Genomic DNA, 23099 nt, shown 5'->3' with positions numbered 1-23099 from the left:
GAGGAATGGGAGATTCAGTCTGGCATGGCTGAAGGTAAAGACTGAAGAAATAACCTTTTCAAAGTTATACCTCATGGACTTGAGACAGTTCGATACTTACATCTTGAATGCAGTTAAATGCACGTGTTGAAAAGGGGCGTGATCATACTGAGTTAGGCCTGGGCTCAGAATCTTGCTTGGCCCATTCATTCATTCATTCAGTAGGTATTTACTGAGCACCTTCTGTGCCCTGGACAGAGCTATGAACCAGAGTGACAAGGCCCTGTGCTCTGGAAAGTTAAATTCCAGGTACCTGTGTGATTCTGGAGAACTTCCTTCACCTTCTTAAGCCTCAGATTCCTTACGGCATCTTGTTCTCATATTCTCTCCCTGCCCCCCACCAACTGACTTCTAAGAATCCTGGAAATTAAGTATAATAAAACAATCAGGGTTGTTGCTATTGTTCCCTTTTTTTGTTTTTTTAAGCAACATACACTTCAGACAACTAAACTGAGATGAACAGCTTGTGTTTCAGAAATGCAAGCACAAACCACATGGAAGCTTCCAAACACAGAGGAGTTACTCCAGGACCTCAAACAGAGGAGGGTAAGTGACTGCGGACGAAGTCAATAATAGCTTGGCCTGGGTGTCAATTATAGCCTTATTATCACTACTTTTAGATATCAGGGAGAAAAATCTTCTAAGTACCCAAACAGGCTATATTAACGACTTTAAAATATCAAGCTGGGTAAATATTTTGCAAAATTAATGGTAAGTGCTAGTACTTTGCCAGGTGAGAGAGACCCAGAAGAACGGTCTCAGTAAAGTCAGGGAGAGTTAATTCAACACATCCAGTACTACTGCTGTATCTACATATATTATCAAATCCATGAGCCAAATTTTTCTGGTTGCTTGTGGAGAGTAAGACACCAGTCTACAGGCTACAGCTTAGCATCCCTGCACAGCGGACAGCAACCCTCCCCCCACCATGCCCAAATGCCACCTACCTTGACGACAGGCCTCTGGGCCAATTCCTGGAAGGCTGACCATCCCTAAGCACCATGCTGGACCTGCATCTCCAGGTGCTGGAGCATCCCTAAGCTGACCATCTCTAAGCACCATGCTGGACCTGCCCTTCCGCTATGGGGCCTGTGATGCTCTCCTTGCCACAAATTTAAGAGACAGAAAGCAGCAGGTCAGTGAGGTTCTCACTCCACTGTCCCCCCCCCCCCCATCTTTCCTCCTTTAAAGCATGACATGCCACCCTGGCCATGTCTGGACTTTGGAAGGTCAGGCCATTCGTCACTTGGGTTAATCCTCAACCTTGCTGCTTTGAATCCATGCAAACCTCACCCAGCCTGTATGATCCCCGTGCTTTCACCTGCCTTCTGTCAAGCCAGGAGACGACAAAGTTCACAAGGAAAGCTTACCAGAGGATCTGCAGCTTAACTCGTCCTTTCCTTAACTTAGTTTTCCCAAACTATTTGTAAAATGCTGCTTGCTCTTTCTTTTATTCTTTCTTCCATGTTCTTGAGTCCTGCAGAAGGGAAGCACTTAGGTAGCTGAGTGCCAAGAAAGTGGGAAATGGAAAAGCAAGACGTAGGACGGCTCTGCCAATGGCCTCCGCGTAGCCAGGTCAGAAAAGGTGAAACCTCCCACGGGCCAGAAGCGCCAAGGCGACTTTCTCTCGCTTATTCTAAAATAATTAAGTCAATGTATAAACGTGCAAAGAAACATCTTACACAAGAGTCCATCTAGAGCATGTAACTGCAAAATAACTGGCCATTCACTTAAGAAAATAAAATACGCCCCCCCCCCCCAAATATTACTTTGTTAAATAAAGTATCTTTGTTTTAGGTGAAGATAAATAACGTAGTTTAAAAATACTTGGGCGTATTTTCCCAATTTGCAACATTACATATTTTCATGTTTAAGATGTTAAAAACAACATATAACCATGTAACAGAAAACTACAAAAAGAGAGACAAGAGGAATATTCACACCCATAATTTGATACTCTCCTAAAAATAAAGTTGAACACTTAGCTTTATTTCCTTTTGGCCAACTTTCCTAAGTATTTCTTTTCTAGCATAACTGACTTTTGCCCTGCTTTCTTCCACTCTGACATAATTAAAAGCAACCTGGGGTACTTGGCTGGCTCAGTAGGAGGAACATGCTACACTTGATCTGAGGGTCGTGAGTTCAAGCCCCATGTTGGTGGTGGAGATTACTTAAGTTAAAAATAACTTAGGGGCCCCTGGGTGGCTCAGTCGTTAGGCATCTGCCTTCGGCTCAGGTCATGATCCCAGGGTCCTGGGATCAAGCCCTGCATCGGGCTCCCTGCTCCGCGGGAAGCCTGCTTCTCCCTCTCCCACTGTGTCTCTCTCTGTCAAAAAAAAAACTTAAAAAGCAACCTTGTAGATAATAAATTGTTATATGTAAAATTCCGTAAGTTATCGTGAAAAAGTTAACTCTTTTGTTGTCTAGCATTTAGGTTATTTTCAAGAAGGGAAATAAAGCACACAGCCAGAAACATATCTGTGCATCTCATTTTCAAAGATACCTTAGATAAAATTGCTTTCCATAAAGGACCGTAGAAAAGTATGAGTGCGCTGGCTATCATCACTGTAGACAATGTTCACAGTCATAGAACGATGGGCAAAAACTGGCAGTTTATTATGTTAATATTTAAACATACCTAAGAGTAAAGAAAGTAACTTATCATCCTCTTCAATGACTACCAACTGGTGGCTGTCTCCTTTCATTTATACTCCCATTTTATTTATTTTTTAAAGATTTTTTTTTTAATTTATTTGTCAGAAAGAGAGAGAGAGAGAGCACACAAGAAGGGGGAGAAGCAGGCAGAGGAAAAAGCAAGTTCCCCGCTGAGCAGGGAGCCCGATGTGGGACTCGATTCCAGGACCCTGGGATCGTGACCTGAGCCGAAGGCCAACCCTCAACAGACAGAGCCACCCAGGCGTCCCTATACTCCCATTTTAAATACCTCCCTCTCCAGATCATCTGCAGTAAATCCCAGACCACATAGCACAGCTTCAATAAATATTTCAGCATGTCTCTACACAATAAGAACTTTTTTTTAAGAACATTGAGCACAATACCATATCATATCTTAGAAAATTATAACAATGCCTAAATACATAAAAAATCCAGTCAATGTCCAAATTCCCCTATTGCCTCAAAATTTTTCTGGTTTGTTAGAATACAAACAAGTTCCCTGCGTTGTAAATGGTGGTTCTGTCTCTTCGGTCTCTTAATCTGAAGGTTCGCCTCACTTCCCATCCTGTTTTTTTATTTTGTTCCACCCTGTTTTTCTTTATTTGTTGAAGAGCCGAGGTCACTGTCCTACAGAGTGTATGCTGACTGAGTCTCATAAAAACATCTGACATGTTTCTCTACGTCCTGATTTCCTCTGAATTCAATTTTGAGGCAACAATCAATACTTCCTGGAGGTGCCATGTACTTACATCAGAAAGCACCAAATATCTGGTTGCCTCTTTTTTTTCGAAGTTAGCTAAAGGGGTCTTTGGGTTTTGTGGGGTTTTTTTGTATTTTTACATTTTTATTATAAAAAATTGCAAACATTTTTTTAAAATTCGAACCCAAAAAGAGAAAAGGGTGTAATGAATCCCCATGTAAACATGTCAGCTTCACCAAATATCAACTCGCTTCCCTCCCCCTTGTTTTATTTTATCCACGCTTTCGCTCATTTCCTTTCCTTCCCAACCTAGACAATTCTGAAGCAAATTCCAGACATCATATAATTTCATCTCTCAATATTTCAGCATATATCTCTAAAAGACAGTGATTTCTTGGGGCACCTGGGTGGCACGGTCGCTTAAGCGACTAAGTCGGTTAAGCAGTGTGCCCTTGTCTTGATTTTGGCTCAGGTCCTGATCTCAGGGTCCAGGGATCGAGCCCTGCACAGAGTCTGCTTAGGACTCTCTCCCCCTTTCTCTCTGTCCCTCTCCCTGCTCAGGCGCACACAAGTTCTCGCTCTCTTTCTCTCTCTCTAATAAAGTCTTTAAACAAAAAGACAGGGATTTTTAAAAAAATACCATTATTACACCTAAGACTTTTTAAAAAAATCTTATTGTTATGTTAATCACCATACATTACATCATTAGTTTTAGATGTAGTGTTCCATGATTCACTGTTTGTGCATAACACCCAGTGTTCCATGCAGAACGTGCCCTCTTTAATACCCACCACCAGGCTAACCCATCCTCCCACCCCCCTCCCCTCTACAACCCTCAGTTTGTTTTTCAGAGTCCATCGTCTCTCATGGTTCGTCTCCCCCTCCGATTTCCCCCCCTTCATTCTTCCCCTCCTGCTATCTTTTTTTTTTCTTAACATATAATGTATTATTTGTTTCAGAGGTACAGATCTGAGATTCAACAGTCTTGCACAATTCACAGCGCTTACCAGAGCATATACCCTCCCCAGTGTGTATCACCCAGTCACCCCTTCCCTCCCACCCCACCCCCCACTCCAGCAACCCTCAGTTTGTTTCCTGAGATTAAGAATTCCTCATATCAGTGAGGTCATATGATACATTAAGACTTTTTTTTTAAAAGATGTTATTATTTGAGAAAGAGAGAGACTGCACACAAGCAGAGGGGAGGGGCAGAGGGAGAGGGAGAAGCAGCCTCCCCCCTGAGCAGGAAGCCCAACATGGGGCTCTATCCCAGGACCCTGAGATCATGACCTGAGCTAACAGCAGATGCTTAACCAACTCAGCCACCCAGGTACCCGATACCTAAGACTTTTGAGAATAATTTCTTTTTTTTTTTTTAAGATTTTTATTTATTTAACAGAGATAGAGAGCACAAGTAGGCAGAGCGGCAGACAGAGGGAGAGGGAGAAGCAGGCTCTCTGCCGAGCAGGGAGCCCAATGCGGGGCTCGATCCCAGTACCCTGGGATCATGACCTGAGCCGAAAGCAGCCGCTTAACCGACTGAGCCACCCAGGCGCCCCGAGAATAATTTCTTAATATCATCAAATATCTGATCAGGTCTTACATTTCTCTCACCATTGATTAACACATTTTTGGCATCTGATTTTAATTTGCAGGGTTTGATTATCGGCAAGTGAGAACACTATTCAATGTGGTCAGTTACTGGCTGTGAATTGTCTTCTGATGTCCTCTGCTTGTTCTGAATTGAGTTGATGGGTTGACAATAATGAAGACTGATGGGTTTTTTTCTCCCCCCGCACAAATATTTTCTGGTTCTGTTATTTGCCTACTAATAGGATGTGGGGAGGGGCAGTGTGCCCTCCCATCCATCTAATACCGGGCAAATTAAAGCTAATTTAAGTGTACTTGGCGATTCTTTCTATTGCTTCTGCACTCAGAATGCCTTCCTCCTTTCAAAGATATAATGAATATTCATTCCATTTTTTTTCTAGTTTCTCTAAGTAATCTGCGTTAAGTACATTCAGGTCTTATATCCTTAGAAAGCTATTTGGTTTTTATAAACCCAAAATTTACTTCCATGATCCTTAAATTGCAGACACTAGGAAAAAAAGGGGGGGGTTAAAAAAGTGGTGTATTCCTAAATGATTTGAATCCTTTTGCAAACTACCCATAAATATATTTTCACTTGCTCCTAAAGAAAAATGTCAATCCCTTCTAGAAAAAGGGGGACTCTGTCACCTGGTCTTAAAGCACTCTAAATAATTAGGCTGTTAATTAGGTTTATGCAAGAATGAAAAGTAGGGATAGATTTAAATCACAATGAAGATGGTGGGGGGAGGGGTGGTTTAATGGTTTCTTCTTTAACAGTTACCAACACATGTTAAATAAACCCGGGCCCTTTTAAAAGGAGGGCATTTATGCTGCCCAAGTATGGTTACCTAGGAGACCCCCACCTCTCCATTCTACCAGAGCCTGTTGCCTCAGAAAGGCGCCTTCAATTTAAAAGACGGCTACTTTTCTAAGCTTCAATCGAATGGACAGCAGAAGTAACAGAAGTAAAATTCAAACATTACCTCAACTGCAGGCCTAGATTTTTAAGCAGGAATTCCCACGGTAGCAAAGTAGGATAATGATGCAAAATCCGCCCCGCCCCCCAAAAGACTAAGCCACAGGTCTCATCGGTTTTCTATATTCTGCTTAAGATACCAAGGCAAAAAAAGCACAGACCAAGTGACCTATGAAACACATGTAGCAAGTGTTGAAATTTTGAAGCATGGTGTAAAGACAATGTAGGCCACACTGGACATCACACTTACTTCTTGTATCATCAACAGAAACATAGAGGTAATGAGCACACTAGGATTGAATGTGTGGTCAACTCACTCCTACTATATTAAAACAAAAGGCTGGTTGAAAAGATCAAGTGAGGCTATCCATGTAAAAGCACACCACTATTAATAATACCTTGGGAAAGTGAGCTTTTATTAAATCACCTTCTGAAATCCCACTTTTCTTACAAAGTAAGCCCAGGCTATCACATTTGCATTAACACCACGTGATGGCTAACTTTATGTGTCAACTTAGCTAGGCAGATATTTGGTGAAACACCAGCCTGTGAAGGTATTTTTTGGATGTGATCAACGTTTAAATCAGTAGACTCTGAATGAAGCAGATTATTCTCCATAATATGGGTGGGCCTCATCCAATCAGTTGAAGACCATTAAAAAGTCTGGGATGCCCCCAAAAAGGAATTCTAACATCAGACTTGAAAATGTAATATCAACTCCTCCCTGGGTCTCCAGCCTGCCTGCCTGCCCTGCAGATTTTGGACTCGCCAGCCCCATGACTATGCTAGCCAACCCCTCAGAATCCAGATAGGCAGACAGACAGGAAGAGGTGTTATCCATGCTGGTTCTCTAGAGAGCCCTGACTCCTACTGACCATCACCACCACTGAACAGCTGTCCTATAAAAGTAAAATTAAGTTTGTATTTATCTGGCTGTTTCCACGTTATATAAACTTGGCTTTACAAATGTTCAGTAAAATTCGAGGGCATGTTTACTAAAGCTGCCACAAATACCACAGACTGGGTGGCTTACACAACAGAAATTTTCTCACAGTTCTGGAAGCTGGGAAGTCCCAGATCAAAGAGCCAGCAGGGCTGGTTGCTTCTGAGGCCTCTCACCTCGGCTGGCGATGGACACTTTTTCGTGGTGTTCTCCATGGTCTTTTCTATATGCCTGCGTACCCCTGGTGTCTCTGCGTGCGTCCCATTTTTCTGAAACCAGTCAGATTGGGTTAGGGCCCGCACTAAAGGTTTCATTTTAACTTAGTCACCTTTTCAAAGGCCCAATCTAATACAGTCACATTCAGAACTACTGGGGGTTAAGGCTTCAACATATGAATTGGCAGGGGGGTCTAAAACTTAGCCCATAACATTGTGCCTATTTGGAAAAATCTGATTTAATATATATGCTCCATGGCATACATGAAACTCACTTTGGGGAAGGATAGCTTTCCTCTATAGCAGTCAGAAGTATCCGGTCAAGAAAAACACACAAATATACTTAAACACTGACTGGCAGAGAAAATAAGGAGATGATTTAAATAACAGCACTAAACCTAAGGCATAAAGACAGACATTTTTCATTTGAGACACTGATTTGTCACATGGACAATATTCTGTGTCCTGCTTACGTGTAGCAAACAGCAGGGATGTCTTTGAGCCTGCTTAATAATCCTCCGCACAGGCTGCTGGTAATAATGAAATCGGCTGCCAAACCTCTAAGTCCAGAGCGGGGCATGATGTAAAATCCCTGTAAATATAGATTAAAGATGTAGTTTTGACCACAAGCTGTTCAGGCTCCAGATCTGACAGGCAATTATCTGCGGGCATCCAAGGGACACTGCGGGCCTTAGAAAAGACAGAGAAAGAAGAAAAGGCAAGGCAGTAAGAAGACAAGAAAATAGAAAAGAGGTGAGAGAGAGCACCAAAAGAGGAAGATGACAAGAAATAGAAAAGGAAAGTCGGGTTGGAGGGGAGGCGCCTGGGTGGCTCAGTCGGTTGAGCACCTGCCTTCAGCTCAGTTCATGATCTCACGGTCCTGGGATGGAGACCCGCATCGGGCTCCCCACTCAGCGGGGAGTCTGCTTCTCTGCCGCCCCCCTGCCCCCATTCATGTGATGTCTCCCTCTCTATCTCAAATAAATAAATAAAATCTTAAAAAAGAAAAGGCTGGGAAGGCAGGTCTCTCTTTTCTCAGTGACACGGCACCACATCAGAGACCCGCCGCTGACTGATAACAAAAAAATGCCAGAACTTACATGTGAATGACATGTGCACACGGGCAAAGGCTCTCCACCGCTGTTACCCTCATGCACCCCAAACAGCTTGGTGAGACCTCATGGAAGTATTCTTTTATTTGACAGATTAAAACTCTGAGACAGTCATTAAAAAGTGACTTACAGAGTCTGGAAGCAATGGAACGTTTTATAGGCTAACCCTACTCCTGCACAGAAATGATAAACAACTACAGCTTCTTTTCACCCCACCATCCCTCCAACTTTCTGGTTCGCACATAATTGAACTATGGGATATATGTGCATTTTTAAAATTCCGTGTTCACTCTTTCTCTACAAAATTTCTTTTTTGGCTTATCCTCCTATGAGTTTAGTTTAGCTTTAAGAATATCTCACTTCAAACAAGCTGAGGCAGAAGGAGTGGAGAAATGATTATTTACTGGGAAAAATGAGAGTGATAATACCGGAAGAATTCAGATCCCACAGAAGTCAGCTCTTCTTCTCCAGAGGTGACCTTCCACACACTACAACGTTTCCAGAACGATCGGAGGTAAAAAAATAAATCTCAGGAAAAAAGGTAACTGAATGTTTACTCATGGGGGCAAGGTATGTGAGGTGTAGGTGACCACTCCTCTCATGAACTATAGTTAGAGACTGAAAGGAGGAAGGAGTCTATCCTTGGCTTCCTGTGTGTAACCTGAACCTCTGAGCTCCATTACCAACAGGACACATTTCAGTGGCTTTTAGCTGAAAACCCAGGCTCAGGTTCAAAGTTGGAAAGTGATACCCATCCTGGGACAGAGTTCAAAGCCCTGTATTCCAGGCCTTCATGTTAAGGTCTTGGCTTTTGGTTTAAGTGCACCTGCTGGCAGGCTACTGCAGTAACCCAAGGAACACTAGTGCTAGAAACTTCTGGAAGCTCCTCTGCCTATAAACTTACAGATTGCTCATACACTGTGGCACATGATATGGCACTTAGCCAGATTTCTGGTCCCATCAGCTCTTCCAGAACTTTGCCACCTGCATCAAGAGGCAGGGTCTCTTTCTCCTCCCCTTGAATCTGGGCAGGACTTCGTGATAGTTTCAACTGATAGAAGGTGGCAGAGCTGACCTGGTTTCTGTCTGTTCTTGCTCAGGATGCTTCTCTTGGAACCCAGCTACCACACTTTGAGGAAGCCCAGGCCACATGGAGGGGATGTCAGCGTTTGGGCCAAAAGCCTCAGCTTAAAGTCTCAGATGAGAGCAAGCATCCACTGTCAGACAACGAGCGAATGAGCCGCCAGGTGACTCCCACTCCGTGGACCCCGTCCAGGGAATCTGCGAGGGTAACGAAGGTTTGTTTCATGCCACTAAAATTAGTTGTCACTTGTTAAACAGACCTAGTGACTGGAATGTACAGTACAGCTCAAGTTAATACCCAGAGGCAGAAAAAATCATGTGACTGTATCCATTTGTGGCCTTGGGTCTGTCCTGGACAGAAGGAACAGCAGGCAGGAGGGGGGACACTGACATTTAAGTGCCACCTTCCCTGTGCCAGACACGCTGTGAGGTACAAGAAAACTTCAGTTCCTCCCAAAGCCTACGACATTTAAGTGTGACGTCCATTTAAAGAGGAGGCAGCAGAGACATAGAATGTTTTCGTAACTGATCTGGGAATCATACAGGAAGTGGTAGAGTTGGAAGTCTGAACCCATGATCTGCCTGACAAATCTTTCTACTCTCCCAGTGGAGCTCCACCTGCGGGCTCTAACCCTAGTATGGGGCAGGGGGTGCTCAACCGGGTGGGGAATGAGAAAATCCCATTAATCCATGAGCACTAGTCATCATGTGTAATATGCCCCCAGCCACACACAATTTTCAAATAAATTTCATAATTACAATTCAAATTCATCTTATTGATCTTGGTTTTGATTATGATCTTGGTATTGATTATATATATATATACACCTTCTCAACCAACAGATAATAATAAAATGGTTGCTAGAAGTTAAAGGTCCATGAACTTTCTAGATGTATATTAGAACAGGGTTTTCGTGCTTAAAAATGTTGGGAACCACCAACTACTATACACCTCCTTGTGTGTGATTAACATTCATGCCTGGTAAATTGGATAATGTGTTACCGCAGGAAAACAGTTGTAAATGACCAACATTCCATCTGTGTTTATTTAATAAAGGTGGTTACCAAGGGCTCGCTCTTAAATAGTGGGCTTTGAGCGGAGAGGTCCCCTCAGCCATAACTCATTAATTTGCTAATTGCTCTTCCCAGTGGGCACTGGCCAGCGCTCATCTGCAGCTGATGGTGATGTATCCGCCCTTCCACTTTGCACACATGGCAGGGATGGTGGGCAGAGAAGAACGAGCCTCTCTCTGTCCTCTCCCTGCCCTGCCTCTGTCCTTCAGGATATCCTACTAAGCAAGCATTCACTTCTTGCAGGGTTGGAAGGAGGTGGTGAGAGATTTGGGAACAACTTCAGGAATGTAGAGCAAGTTCACCGCCCTCCCTGAGACAGGGGAGCCAGCTCAGTTCAGATCTGTGCTCGAGGCAAGAGTGCTGGTACTTAACGCTCCTTAGAAAAGCCTCCTTCAACAAAAGGCGGACAACTCCACCCAGAGTCCTTTGCTCTCACATTCACACGGGAAGCCTAGTAAAACACAGAGGGCCACTCCCCCGGCCTGAACAAAGGGGCATGCATGGGGCAGGTGGGATAAACTCCCTTCCCAGGGCTGCTCATCAGAGCTCACAGTCTTAAGAAAGCCTTGCTTGGGGAATGCCCATGTGACCAACCTCCAGGCTCCTCTCCTGCTACCACCAAGCTCTTAAATCACTGCATTCCACAAGGACTTTTTTTTCTTCTTCCCCAAATGGGGAAGAAAAAGGAAGGGAATTAAAATATCTACTGAAGTTGGTTTGTGTCAAAACAACGAAGAAATTCCAACTCCTAAAACTACATTAGAATTGTACCTAGATTTTTTAAGTCTATGGTGCCTATATTCCAAAACCCATAATTTCTACTTGTAAGCTCTTTGGCTCCAGTTAAGTGGGGAAAGAAGAAAACAAATGTGCTTTTAAAACTCTTAAGTCTTATTATTATTAATTTTAGGCATGTGAACAATTTAAAGATACCCCTTTTGGTACCTCTAAAATATACAGTCTAAAGATGACCCAACAACGAACTACTGTTTAATTCATAAGTGAAGCAAATGTCTTTCACCTTATAAAATGCACGAGTAGACTCCATTACACACCCACACAATAAATGTACAACTTCAGGAGTCACATATTGGTCACAGGCAGTCAGAGAACATTTTTCCCGACCCTAGAGAGGAAGCATTGCACCAATCACAAGAAATATATGGTTGGGCACAAGAGAAGGAGGAAGCTTTAGCCTGAGGGTCCCCCAGCCTTCCCCAGAACCTCACCAACCTGCCAACCATGGAGGAAGGCTGAAGAGAACAACTCTCATGGATATCTGGTCTAACCAGGCTTTCTCTCTTTCCTTTTAAAGAAAAAGGACCTAGAAAGCAGGAGGAGGAAGTAGAAGGGCACAAAAAGTGAGAGAGCAGATATTATAAGAAATCAGCCCCAAATTAGCTATCCACAGGAGAAAAGCTGCTGACCTTCCTCAGAGTCTTTTCCAAATGGAGGCAGAAATGCTGACCCAGGAGGTACAAGGGGAGAGCCCCAGTGGAACTGGTCAGGGCCAAAGAGTCTCTGCCTCACCTGGGTTATCATATCCAAATTCCCACTTATCTCAAAGGGAGAGCATGGGAATCCACACATACTTATCCCTGAAAACCTATGCCTTTCTGACACGCCTGGGTAGCTCGGTTGATTAAGCGTCTGACTTGTGATTTCAGCTCAGGTCATGATCTCAGGGTCCTGAGATGGAGCCCCCTGTCGGGTGGCACTGAGCATGGAGTCTGCAAGGGATTCTCCCTCTCCCCTCACCCAATCCCTCTTGCAGGCACAAATGCACTTTCTCAAAACAACAACAACAAACCCATGCTTTTCCTGTAATACAGAGGTTGCATCCTGTAAGAGCTGCCTATTTGTCTCATCTTCTGCCACAAGTAAGTCCAGATGTATGTTATCAGGCCCTTCCAAGGTCAGAGTTCTTTATGGACTTCAAATTCCTAGAGGACAGGAAGTACAGTTGTTTTTCTTGTACGGTACTGCAACTACCCAAATACTGCATACAAATACATAAATTTCTACCAGGAAGTCCCTTAAAAAAAAATCCTCACTTCCTTTAAAGTATCTGGCCTTGTAAGCATTCTGGGAAGACTCATGAAAACACCCTAATTTATTAACTGAGGTAACTGATTCATTCATCTATTTATTCATTCATTCAACAAAGATTTCTTGAGCACCTCTTATGTGCCAGGCCGGGGATTTGGCTGTGAACTAGCCAAAGCCTATGTTCCCACAGGGCTGCTCTTCTAGGGGAAGAAACAGGTCCTAAACAAATACGTGTATCACAAATGAACAAGTATTATGTCAACGGTGACACACGTTTAAAAGTGGGGATAAGAAGTGACAAGAATATACAATATTATATGGGGAAGCGGGGGCATCAAGGAAGACCTCCCTAAGGTCTGAGCAAAGGTCCAGGGGAAGGGAGCCTTGAAGATGCCCAGGCTGGGAACAGCAAGGAAAAGCCCTGCAGCTAAGAAGGGCTCAAGGAAATGCAAAGGAGGGCAAAGGCACCACAAGAGGACTGTAGGGTCAGTGGGGGGCTGAGCAGGAGGGGGTGCTCGTGGATCTGGGATGGGAAGCCAGTGAAGGTCTCTGGACACAGTACTGACAAAAAGGATCTCTCTAGCTACTGGGAGCAAGAGGAGAAGCAGGGAGGCCCCATCCCCAGTAAGACATGGGTGTTGCCTGGACCAGGTGCTTACAGGACAAATGAGAGACAGTTTGTGGACCTATTCTGAAGAAAAAACTACTAGGCTTTGCTCATGTGACAGATGGTAGGTATCTGAAACAGACAAGCCTGGAGTCAAATCCCAACTCTGCCACCTACCGGAGCTGTGTGACCTTGTGGGAAAGCGTTAACTTCTCTGAGTCTCAGTTTCTTCTGTAAAATGGGGATAATCCCACTTTCACCACAAAGGTATAGAAATGCTATAGAGAAGCACCCATTGCAATACCTGGGTACTACTTAAAAAAAAAAAAAATCCTCTTTTATTTCTAACCCAAACAACCTCTGACCCCAATAAAACAACATTCTTGCAGAGAGAGGTCAGGAGAGTTTCCATGGTCCCAAGATCCCCTTTCTCTTGATCTACCCTTTCTTTGATGACCAGAGCTGACTTTCATTATTACACATTTATCCTTTCAGCCCAGCTGTTGTTTTCAAGGTTGGGTTATTGCACTTCTAATCTTAATAGAATCAGCAACCACCATCCATGCCCCTTATCAGAGAGTTGGACAGAAGCAGTAAGTGAAAAACAGAATCCTGGGGCTAAGAATTTCTGACAATGCCAGGAAGGTATTTGGAATAGTATTTCTAATTGCATATTCAAGACTTCTGCTCTTGTCGTCAAGGAAAGAGGGGTAATTATTATTATATACTACTGGGTTTTAAAGCTGGGAGTTCTTGCCTCCTGTCCTGTCCAATAATTACAGCTAGGCCAATACTTCTAGCTTATGTCAACATATGATCAAGATCACATGACCCTGAGTCTAACAAGAAGTGAAACCACTCAGCCCTGAAAATCAAATAGTAAATCATTTTCTCTTCTTGGCTGGAATGCCCAGTAAAAAGTACATACACTTAATTGTGTTCCCTCCCTTTCCCCATCCCAATTAACCCAACACCACATTGCACATGGTTTCCTCCCTAAAAATTTGAAATTATTTTGCAAATCTCATTTGTGTTTAATGTGACTTAACAGCTCTTCTAAAGAACAATGGGTTGAGGAACAGAAACCATTAAATAGAGGTTTAAAATGACATTAATAGATGCTTAAAAATGATAGAGAAATATGATAATAGAGCCTTTATAGTTGAAACTTAGAAATCTATTTGAAGAATTCAAACACAGTTTTAATAGAACTATACCTCATTACTCAAAAAGAAAACTCAAGTAGAGCACTATAGATCGGAAGAGTAGGCTCATTTCAGGAAATTATACTCAGGGAAAACATCTAAACTTTCCTATTAAACAGATCATGGATGAAAAAAGAAGTCAAGCCTGAGGGTCTTCCTTTTTAAAAGTTTTATTTTGGGGGGGCACCTGGGTGGCTCCGTCAGGTTTCAGCTTAGGTCATGATCTCAGGGTTGTGAGATCGAGCCCCACGTCAGGGTCTGCACTCAGCACAAAGTCTGCTTGACCCTCTCCCTCTGCTCCTCCGCCCGTTCATGCATGCTCTCTAATAAAACCTTTAAAAAAATAAAAAATAAGTTTTATTTAACACCAGTATTAGAAAGTACTTCTTTGCAGGGTCTTTGCATAGGTTATTTTCAGAATACAATGCATTCACGTAAGCCTCCCTCTCTTCTGTATAGAAATAGCAGTAGCAGCCAGAGTTCACATGCACCAAAATACACATATCAGGTCCTTTAACCGCATGATGACCCAAAAGGCAGGCACAGAGATGTTAAGTCGCAAAGCCAAGTTTACTGCAGGACTTGCGGCCAAAACCCATCAGTTCCAATTGCTACACTCACTGCCCCTTCCTTAAGGCATGAACCACAGTCAAACCCTATTCTGCCATCCCTAACTTATCAAAAGAATCAACTTTTCCTCCTCTTGCCTCTTCTTACCATTTGCCTCCACTTAATAGAATGGAACTATCCATCATCTTTTATCTGTTTCTCATCTGGATGTCCAAAGGGTTTCCAAGTCTACTTTGAAGCCTCTTGAATCTACCTGGTCCTTTCTGTCCAGGTTTGGCTTTCTTTTCCTTTAGTCTTTTATCCTTTCTCCCCTAAGTAACCACATGCTAACCCATTCTCCCTATGGCCAGACCTAATACCCTCCAAGTTACCTACACTACCCTCCCACGTTAAATTTCCTAAAGGCAAGCACCCAGGACATTACTTAAAAGCCATTAATGACTCCCTAGCTAAAGAAATGAAACACAATCACTTCACCCCAGGACTCACGGAGCTAGATGTATGCCCCCAAATCCATTTTCTCCCCCACTATTTTCCCACAAGGCCACCTCACTACAGACAGAGAGGACCACAGGTGACACATCTCACGCATCCCACCTCCACACCTTTGGGAAGGCTAGAGTTGACTCTATCAAGAATGACCTCAGTCCCAGGGCGCCTGGGTGGCTCAGTCATTAAGAGTCTGCCTTCGGCTCAGGTCATGATCCCAGGGTCCTGGGATCAAGCCCCACGTCAGGCTCCCTGCTCAGCAGAAAGCCTGCTTCTCCCTCTCCCACTCCCCGTGCTTGTGTTCCCTCTCTCGCTGTTTCTGTCAAATAAAAAAAAAAAAAAATCTAAAAAAAAGAATGACCTCAGTCCCACCTCTCTGGAAATTCTGCCCATCTGGCAAGATCCTTCCTTTAGTGAGTCTGTCCTTCCCCTTCCTAACCCTTCCCTTGGGTAGGAGTTTTCTTCTTGGAACCTCTTCGCCACTGCCTTTGTTCTCTGATTTCATTCCCTGTTATCATTTTCCTCATCCTGACCTACCCCCACCATCACTTATACTACAGGCTCTCAGAAGAAAGACGCTGGGTCTTGCTCACCTTGGCATCTTCCAGAGTACTCACTGAAAGTGCTCAGAAATGCTTCTTTGATTTATCCGAAAATCCACTTTGCAGAGATTATGCTTTCCTCTGCAACTTTAAAGCATGTATCTTATATCATTTATGCAGCACTAAGATTGTGCCCTGAATATTAATTCTTCCACACGCAAATGTCCCGCATCCCCGGTGAAAAGTACAAGTTCTCTGAAGGCAAAGACCACGTCTCCCTTTTCATGTATGGATCCAGGACCTTGCATCAAAGGTACTAAATATGTATTCTTACAATATTTGTGTGATCTCCCCCAATAAAGCTGCATTTCTCCAAGGTTGTCCTGTTCCTCACGGTACGCACCCCAGGGTTTTATAGTAAAAAATATTTCCATACCACCCCCCCACACACACACACAGCCTCTCCCCCACATACAATCTTCTCTTCTTAGACATTTACAATGTGCATTAACACCTCAAAGAGACTGAGCAGTCCTATACTAAAGAAACCTAAACAGGACATTTTCAAAACTTACTTCACACAAGGAAACTTCTCTTGCTTATATATCTGTTAACATCCAGCAGTGCCACTTGGAGAAATCAAACTAAACAGTTTGAAGCAACATCCTATATATAACTAAGTGCCCAGTAAATAACATATGTAAGACATTTTATAGTTTATATTTTATAGCATACTTTCAACACATTATTACAACTGAACTCCCTCAATACACAGACTCATAAGTAGGAAAATATAAAGAAGGGAAAATCTGTCTTGCTTTCCTCCAATCCCCTCTACTTCTCACTCAACATTCCTTTGTTCATGCATGAAATCAACTGAAAACTCCTTTTCTTTGGTTACTGTGAGACACTAAGGATACAAGGTGACTCAATGTATTCTTCCCTTCAAGGGACTTGTTCCAGCCTCTTGGAACTGAGACGGTCCTTAAGTATAAACTCCAAATCGTACTCTTGGGGTAAGGAAGGTAGGTTTTAGGGTCAAGAAATCTACCGTGAAGACACAGAGGTCACTTGATTAATGAGACTTTAGCTTAAAGGAAACTCAAAGTTCCAAACTTAGAGCTATATCAATAAGTATTAGGTTTGACTGCATATGAAAGAAAACCCAAAATAATAGTGGCTTAAACAAGATAGAAGTATAAACTGAGTATAAATATACAGAGTCTGAGAGGAGCCCAGAGCTGACATGACAGCCCCAAGGACACCCGAGATTGGGGTTCCCTCTATCAACCTAATGGAAGGCTTCCATCTTTAAGATCACCTCAGGGTCCAAAATGGCAGCTGGAATGCTAACCATCAAGTACTCATCCCAAGAAGGAAAAAAAAAAAAAAAGATTATGGAATAGCTTTCAGTGGAGTGGTAAGATCCCTTTATGGAGCCTTTCTCCAATCCTCCGTGTCACTTCTCATTGACCAGGACCTGGTCACACAGCCAAAACCAGTTCAGAGAAGGCTGCGAAATACGGTCTTTTAGCTGAGTATGCTGCATCCCCAATTGTTTTTAATGGAGTCCTATTACTAAGAAAGAACAGGAGAAAGGAAATTGGGTAGTCTACTAGCAATCTCTGCCATAAGGAAAAAGGTGTTAGAATCCTACTACCTTCAAATACTGGTCAGAAGTCCTTTAGCCCTGTGTTTCTCAAGCCCATTCATTAATAAGAATCACCTGCAAGGGATGGGTGGTGAAGGGGTGGGAGAAGAGATCCTCATTGAAATATAGATTCCCAGGCTCCACCCAGACCTACTGAACCAGAATCTCTAGGGAGAGGACCTGGGGATCCCTGTTTTTAGCAAGCACCCTAAGTGATCCTTATCATCAAGCAAGTATGGGAAACAATGAAATCTAATCTCCAACCAACTTGGCCGTCTCAGCAAATTCCTGAGCCTTGGGGCCTCGGAGGCAGCCAGCCCACCCTTGAGCGGCAAGAGATAATGGCAGTTCTTTCCCATACTGCGGCAAGTCCTATCAGAGGGCCTACTCCATGGGAAGAGACCAAGGGTGCCTCACCAAAAAGGAATCATAAAAGCAATTATGAACCAAGCAACCAAGGGCTTTAACCAGCCAGATCTGTCACATGAACAAACTGGATCATATAAAATCAGTCCATTTCCTTACAGAAAGCTTTTGGCATGACTGTTTTCTAATTTTTCAATCTATCAACTAGGACACGAGTTTGACAAATGTCAAATGTTAAATGTCTCTCAGGCTCCTTAGCACCCACAGTGCATTAGGGAGCACCCAGTAGGGTCACCTGAAGTTGACTGAAGGCCTTTAGCCTATGGGTAGAAGGGTTTCTCTCTGGGGATTCAAGTTTAAAGCTAGATGGAAAAGGTGCAGTGCCCTTGGTAACATTTAGAAGTCAACCGTTCTGTACTGTGTCCCCTGTCCCTTGTGACATCTTTCCTCCAAACAAAGATACTGAGGACATGTTAGTTACTTGTAATTCCAACCATCCTAGCAGTTCTGAAACCAAGGGGGACCTGAGAACAAATGTGATGGATGAACTCTAAGACTGTAGGGGATTTTGATTTCATTTGCTCTCTCACCCAGGCTAATACTGAGAAAATCTGGTGGGGGGCAGGGGTTAATTATATCAGAAACCACTTATATCTGGCATGACCCTTCCATGGAAGAAAAAGATTCCAAACTTATGGTTGGAGGTTTCTTTATGAGTGAAGAATTAAACCCTCAGAATGTAATGAATAAAAGAATGATAGATATTAAAGATTCTTTTTCACCTACTGGTGTTATGTTTTGAATTATGTTCTCCAAAAAAAGATAGGAAGTCCTAACCTCCAAGACCTCAGAAAGTGACCTTACATGTAAATAGGATCTTTGCAGAGGAAATTAAAATGAGGTCAATAGGGTAGGCATTATTCCAATGACTGGTGTCCTTAAAGGGGAAATCTGGACAGAGACAGACATGGGTGGAGGGAAGACAGCCATATGAAGACAGAGGACTGGAGTGAGGTGTCTACAGAACAGACTGCTGAAAATCGCTGCTTACTACCAGACGCTAGGAGGACGCGAGGAAGACGGGCTTCAGAGGGAACGTGGCCCTGCCCACATCTTGATTTCAGACTTCTAGCCTCCAGATCTGTGAGACAAGAAATCTCTATTGCATGGAAGTCACCCAGCTTATGGCACTTTGTTATTTCAGCCCTAGTAAATGAATACAGTTGGTTAGTGGGGACGCATTTCCTCACCAAGGTCAAATTCGACATCCTTGGTTGGGGGGCGGATTATTCTGATGCCTCTCAGATCAGGAAGATCTACAACACTGCTTCCTTACTACAGGACTGCTTGGCATCCTGGATTAGTGGTTCTAAACACTTTCTGCTCAGGACAATCGTCAAAGGAGTCTTAAAAATACCCAGGTCAGGCTCCTCTCCAGAAAATCGGATTTAATTGGTTTGGGGCTGGGTGGGATGAAGAGTAGTAACAGGTTTTTGTTTCTGGTTTTGTTTTTGTAACTCCCCAGGTAATTTTAACATGCAGAGGGAGTTAAGAACAACTGCCCAAGATTATATGGGTAAAGGTTTTTGGGGTTTTTTTTTTTTTTTTATAAACAATAGAGGGGAGAGCTAACCCTCTAACTCAGAAATACTAGGAAAACCCAACCTCTGTGAAATTGACATTAAGTAGCCATTGACTTTGAAAGTTGACTGTAGAAATTAAATTTCTATATGAATAATTGTTCCATCACTACCTGTGGGCAATGTTTTAACTAAATGACTCCACACAGGCTTTCAGGCATCTAAGTTTATCCGTGGCATCCCTCCATAGTTTTAATAGAATGTAAAATTTTATTGTTTAAAAAAAAAAGCTACTGATATTTTCACTATTGCAACTTGGCAAAACATCCAAATATCGACATCTAAAGATACCCACTGCCAATAAAGTAGGTACTAAGTAAATTTCAGAAAAGTTTTTCTGTTTTGGTAAAAAGGGCAAGGTAATTACTTGATAGTTGTTCAACAGCTGACATGATTATACGGTCAGAACTCTGTAGACTTCTTAAAAACACTGGAATTTCTTAGCTGTGTTATTACTTTAAATATGGTTCTAAAGAATATATTAAATTATATATTCAATTATATGTAGGTAAAACTCAGAAGGCAGCCTAGCTTTTTTATACCTCCTAATTTCTTGACAAGCTAACTTTTCCTTCCTCTACTTCAGAAACCAAACAAATTCACAAATACAGTAGACAAAAAAGACATCAAGAGCCTTTTTCTTCCTTCCTTCCTCTTCCTCTCTTCCTGCCTCTATCTCAATCTCTCTCCTCTTGACATTTGAGCTTTGATTTTCCCCTTGGACAGAAGGTCAGAGACAGAGATTTCCTGTCTACAGCTCCGCTTTGTGCTTAAGGAAACGTGAAAAAAAAAAAGACCTGCATATTTCAAAGACGGTCATTAGAACCACTATATACAGTAGGACCATGTTCTTTCCTCCCTGTTTGTCCTTCATGAGTAGAGATTACAAGAAATGTCACGGGCAAGAGGAAGAGGAGGATACATTTTGACTAGGTACCAAGGGAGCCTTGAACACACTCCAATTATGAAGTAGATTCTTTCTTTTTTTCCAGATGCCCGTGGGACTTCGCACAACTCCAGTAAAAATAAATGTACTGCTTTCGGACTCCATCACAGACGCAATTACCAGTGGACACAGAGATGGATGGGAGCAGAGGGAGTTACAAAGAGACCTGAACAGGAAATACAGAACTTTAAAGCTTAATGAGACTTTGGAGGGCATCTTATTTTACCCACATGGAAACCAAGGGAGGGGCACGGACTTGCAGGAGCCTCACACCTGTATGGGCAGAGCTGAGATCAGTAAACGTAGCCCGCTGTTCTGGCCGCAAAGCCACCTGCCAAGTCTTTTTTTTTTTTTTTTTTTAAGATTTTATTTATTTATTTGACAGAGACACAGCGAGAGAGGGAACACAAGCAGGGGGAGTGGGAGAGGGAGAAGCAGGCTTCCCGCGGAGCAGGGAGCCCGATGCGGGCTCGATCCCAGGACGTGGGATCATGACCTGAGCCGAAGGCAGACGCTTAACCACTGAGCCACCCAGGCGCCCCGCCACCTGCTAAGTCTTGAGGCCATCTAGGAGAAACAGTAAGACGCGGAGCCAGCCTCTTTGCCTCTCTGGCCTCATGTTTTACATATTTATCGCGTCTTAATATGCTGTAACTGATAGGGGGTGGTGAAAGCTGGAGGTCTTAAGATTGAGTTATGGCCTCTTGTTAAAAAGAGGAAAAGTCTTTTCTGGAGTGGAAAGAGGATACTTCTCATGCGATGCAATCCACAGCACAAAGTTCAAGGTCAAAGAGCCACGTGTGGCACATCCAGAAGGGCACGAGGATTAACCTCTGTGCCCATAAGATGGCACAGGTAGGGCACCTGGGTGGCTCAGATGGTTAAGCGTCTGCCTTCGGCTCAGGTCATGATCCTGAGGTCCTGGGATCGAGTCCCACATCTGGCTCCCTGCTAGGCGGGGAGCCTGCTTCTCCCTCTGCCTCTCTCTCTCTCTCTCTCTGACTCTCATGAATAAATAAATTTAAAAAAAAAAAAAAAGGGCACCTGGGTGGCTCAGTTGGTTAGGCGACTGCCTTCGGCTCAGGTCATGATCCTGGAGTCCCGGGATCGAGTCTCGCATCGGGCTCCCTGCTCGGCGGGGAGTCTGCTTCTCCCTCTGACTCTCCTCCCTCTCATGCTCTCTGTCTCTCATTGTCTCTCTCCCAAATAAATAAAATCTTTAAAAAAAAAAAAAAAAAGATGGCACAGGTAACCTGGCCTTTCAAGCGGAGAAAAATGCTCTCGCCGTAACAGGAGCCAGGAGGACAGTACGACACAGATGAGGGGCAAAGAGCTTCACAGGACTTTGTGGTACAGCATTGGGGACAACAGGCCCAACACCAACGCAACCATGTTCTGAAATGAAAAATTCCTTCCACAAATCCAGGACTCAATGCCTCAAGTATCATCTTTCAAATGTCAACACAGTGTCTAAATATCAGCCTCAAATCCATTACTGAGCCAGATATTTTGCGTAAGGGCCCGCCAAATATGGGAAAAGTCCTATAAAGGCAGAAAAAAATCCTTAAGTGACATTCGATTTATGTTTACGTTACCAGAAATCTCATTGTGTCCAGTTTAATGAGTAACTTTTAATATGGGAAGATATACACATTCCATGGGTCATATAAAACCAAGGCTGCTGAAGTGGGCGCTTCAACATTTCAAGGAAAAGTATGAATTATGTGAAGGTCAAGTCCCTTTTAAAAAGTATATTAGGAAGCATAATAAAAATAAGGAAGTGGTTATAAATCTGAGTTCCAAGAATGGTAACTCCCTTGTATGGACAGAGAAAAACAGTGGGACAGGACAATTACATTCCTATGCTACGAGAACACTTGAACAGAAAGAAAAACACACAAAGGCCAGAATCACATTAAAAAAATGCGTTTCATTGAGAAGCTCCATACTGAAATGAGTGTGGTTCAACCAGCAGCTGCAGTTCAAATGTCCCTTGAGTTCAGATGGCAAATGACAGGATATCACTTATTTAAATACAGAGATTGTTTGCACACATCGAAAGAAAAAAGGAAAGTGGCCATAAACTGGTCCCACAAGGCAGAACCTAAGTGGACTGGTCAGCTCCCGAGCATGAAGACAAGGAGCTGGCAGTGCTGAGGGAAGGAGAGCTCAGGTGACCAGTGTCCACTCACGTCCATTCCTACAGATGTGAGGGCTGCTTTTTCAATTTTTTGTTCTCCTGTCAGGGTCGAACACTGCACTATCCAAGAGAAATAAAATGGAAGTCACATTTTATATTTTTTTAATAGCCACATTTTTAAAAATTAAAACAGATGAAATCAATTACATTTGATAGAACCCAATAAAACCAAAGTGTTATCCTTTCAGCATGAAATCAACATGAAAGCTATTAATGAGATAGTTTACATTCTTTTTTCATGCCATGCCATCAAAATCTTGCACGTTTCCAGGAAGTACATCTCAATTCCGATGCTACATTTTTATCAGAAATACTTGATGGCATTTACAGTTCATGAGATTTATCCTAAAAAAACAAAAAAAAAACACAACCAAATTCACATACTCAAGTTGTTCCGAACATAATTAAGTTTCCCAATATCAAAAA

At 43.0% G+C, this 23099-nt stretch overlaps 1 protein-coding gene across 6 annotated transcripts in view; it reads right to left on the bottom strand.

Moving 5' to 3' along the window:
- Positions 1 to 23099, bottom strand: part of LOC118006537 (ankycorbin) — a 139891-nt gene that overhangs the window by 78533 nt on the left and 38259 nt on the right. The window contains exon 1 of one of the 6 annotated variants that reach the window (XM_034999225.1): positions 1410 to 1776. The exons of the other annotated variants lie outside the window; for them this stretch is intronic. The gene's annotated coding sequence lies outside the window, so the exon portion shown is untranslated. Of the gene's footprint in view, positions 1 to 1409; positions 1777 to 23099 lie in introns of those variants that run through there. 6 annotated transcript variants of the gene reach the window in all.

This window comes from Mirounga leonina, unplaced genomic scaffold, assembly GCF_011800145.1.
Source record: "Mirounga leonina isolate KUSES-001 unplaced genomic scaffold, KU_Mleo_1.0 Mir_97, whole genome shotgun sequence".
Taxonomy (NCBI): domain Eukaryota; kingdom Metazoa; phylum Chordata; class Mammalia; order Carnivora; family Phocidae; genus Mirounga; species Mirounga leonina.
Note: the sequence above shows the minus strand (reverse complement) of the source record. Positions and strands in the feature narration are given on the sequence as shown.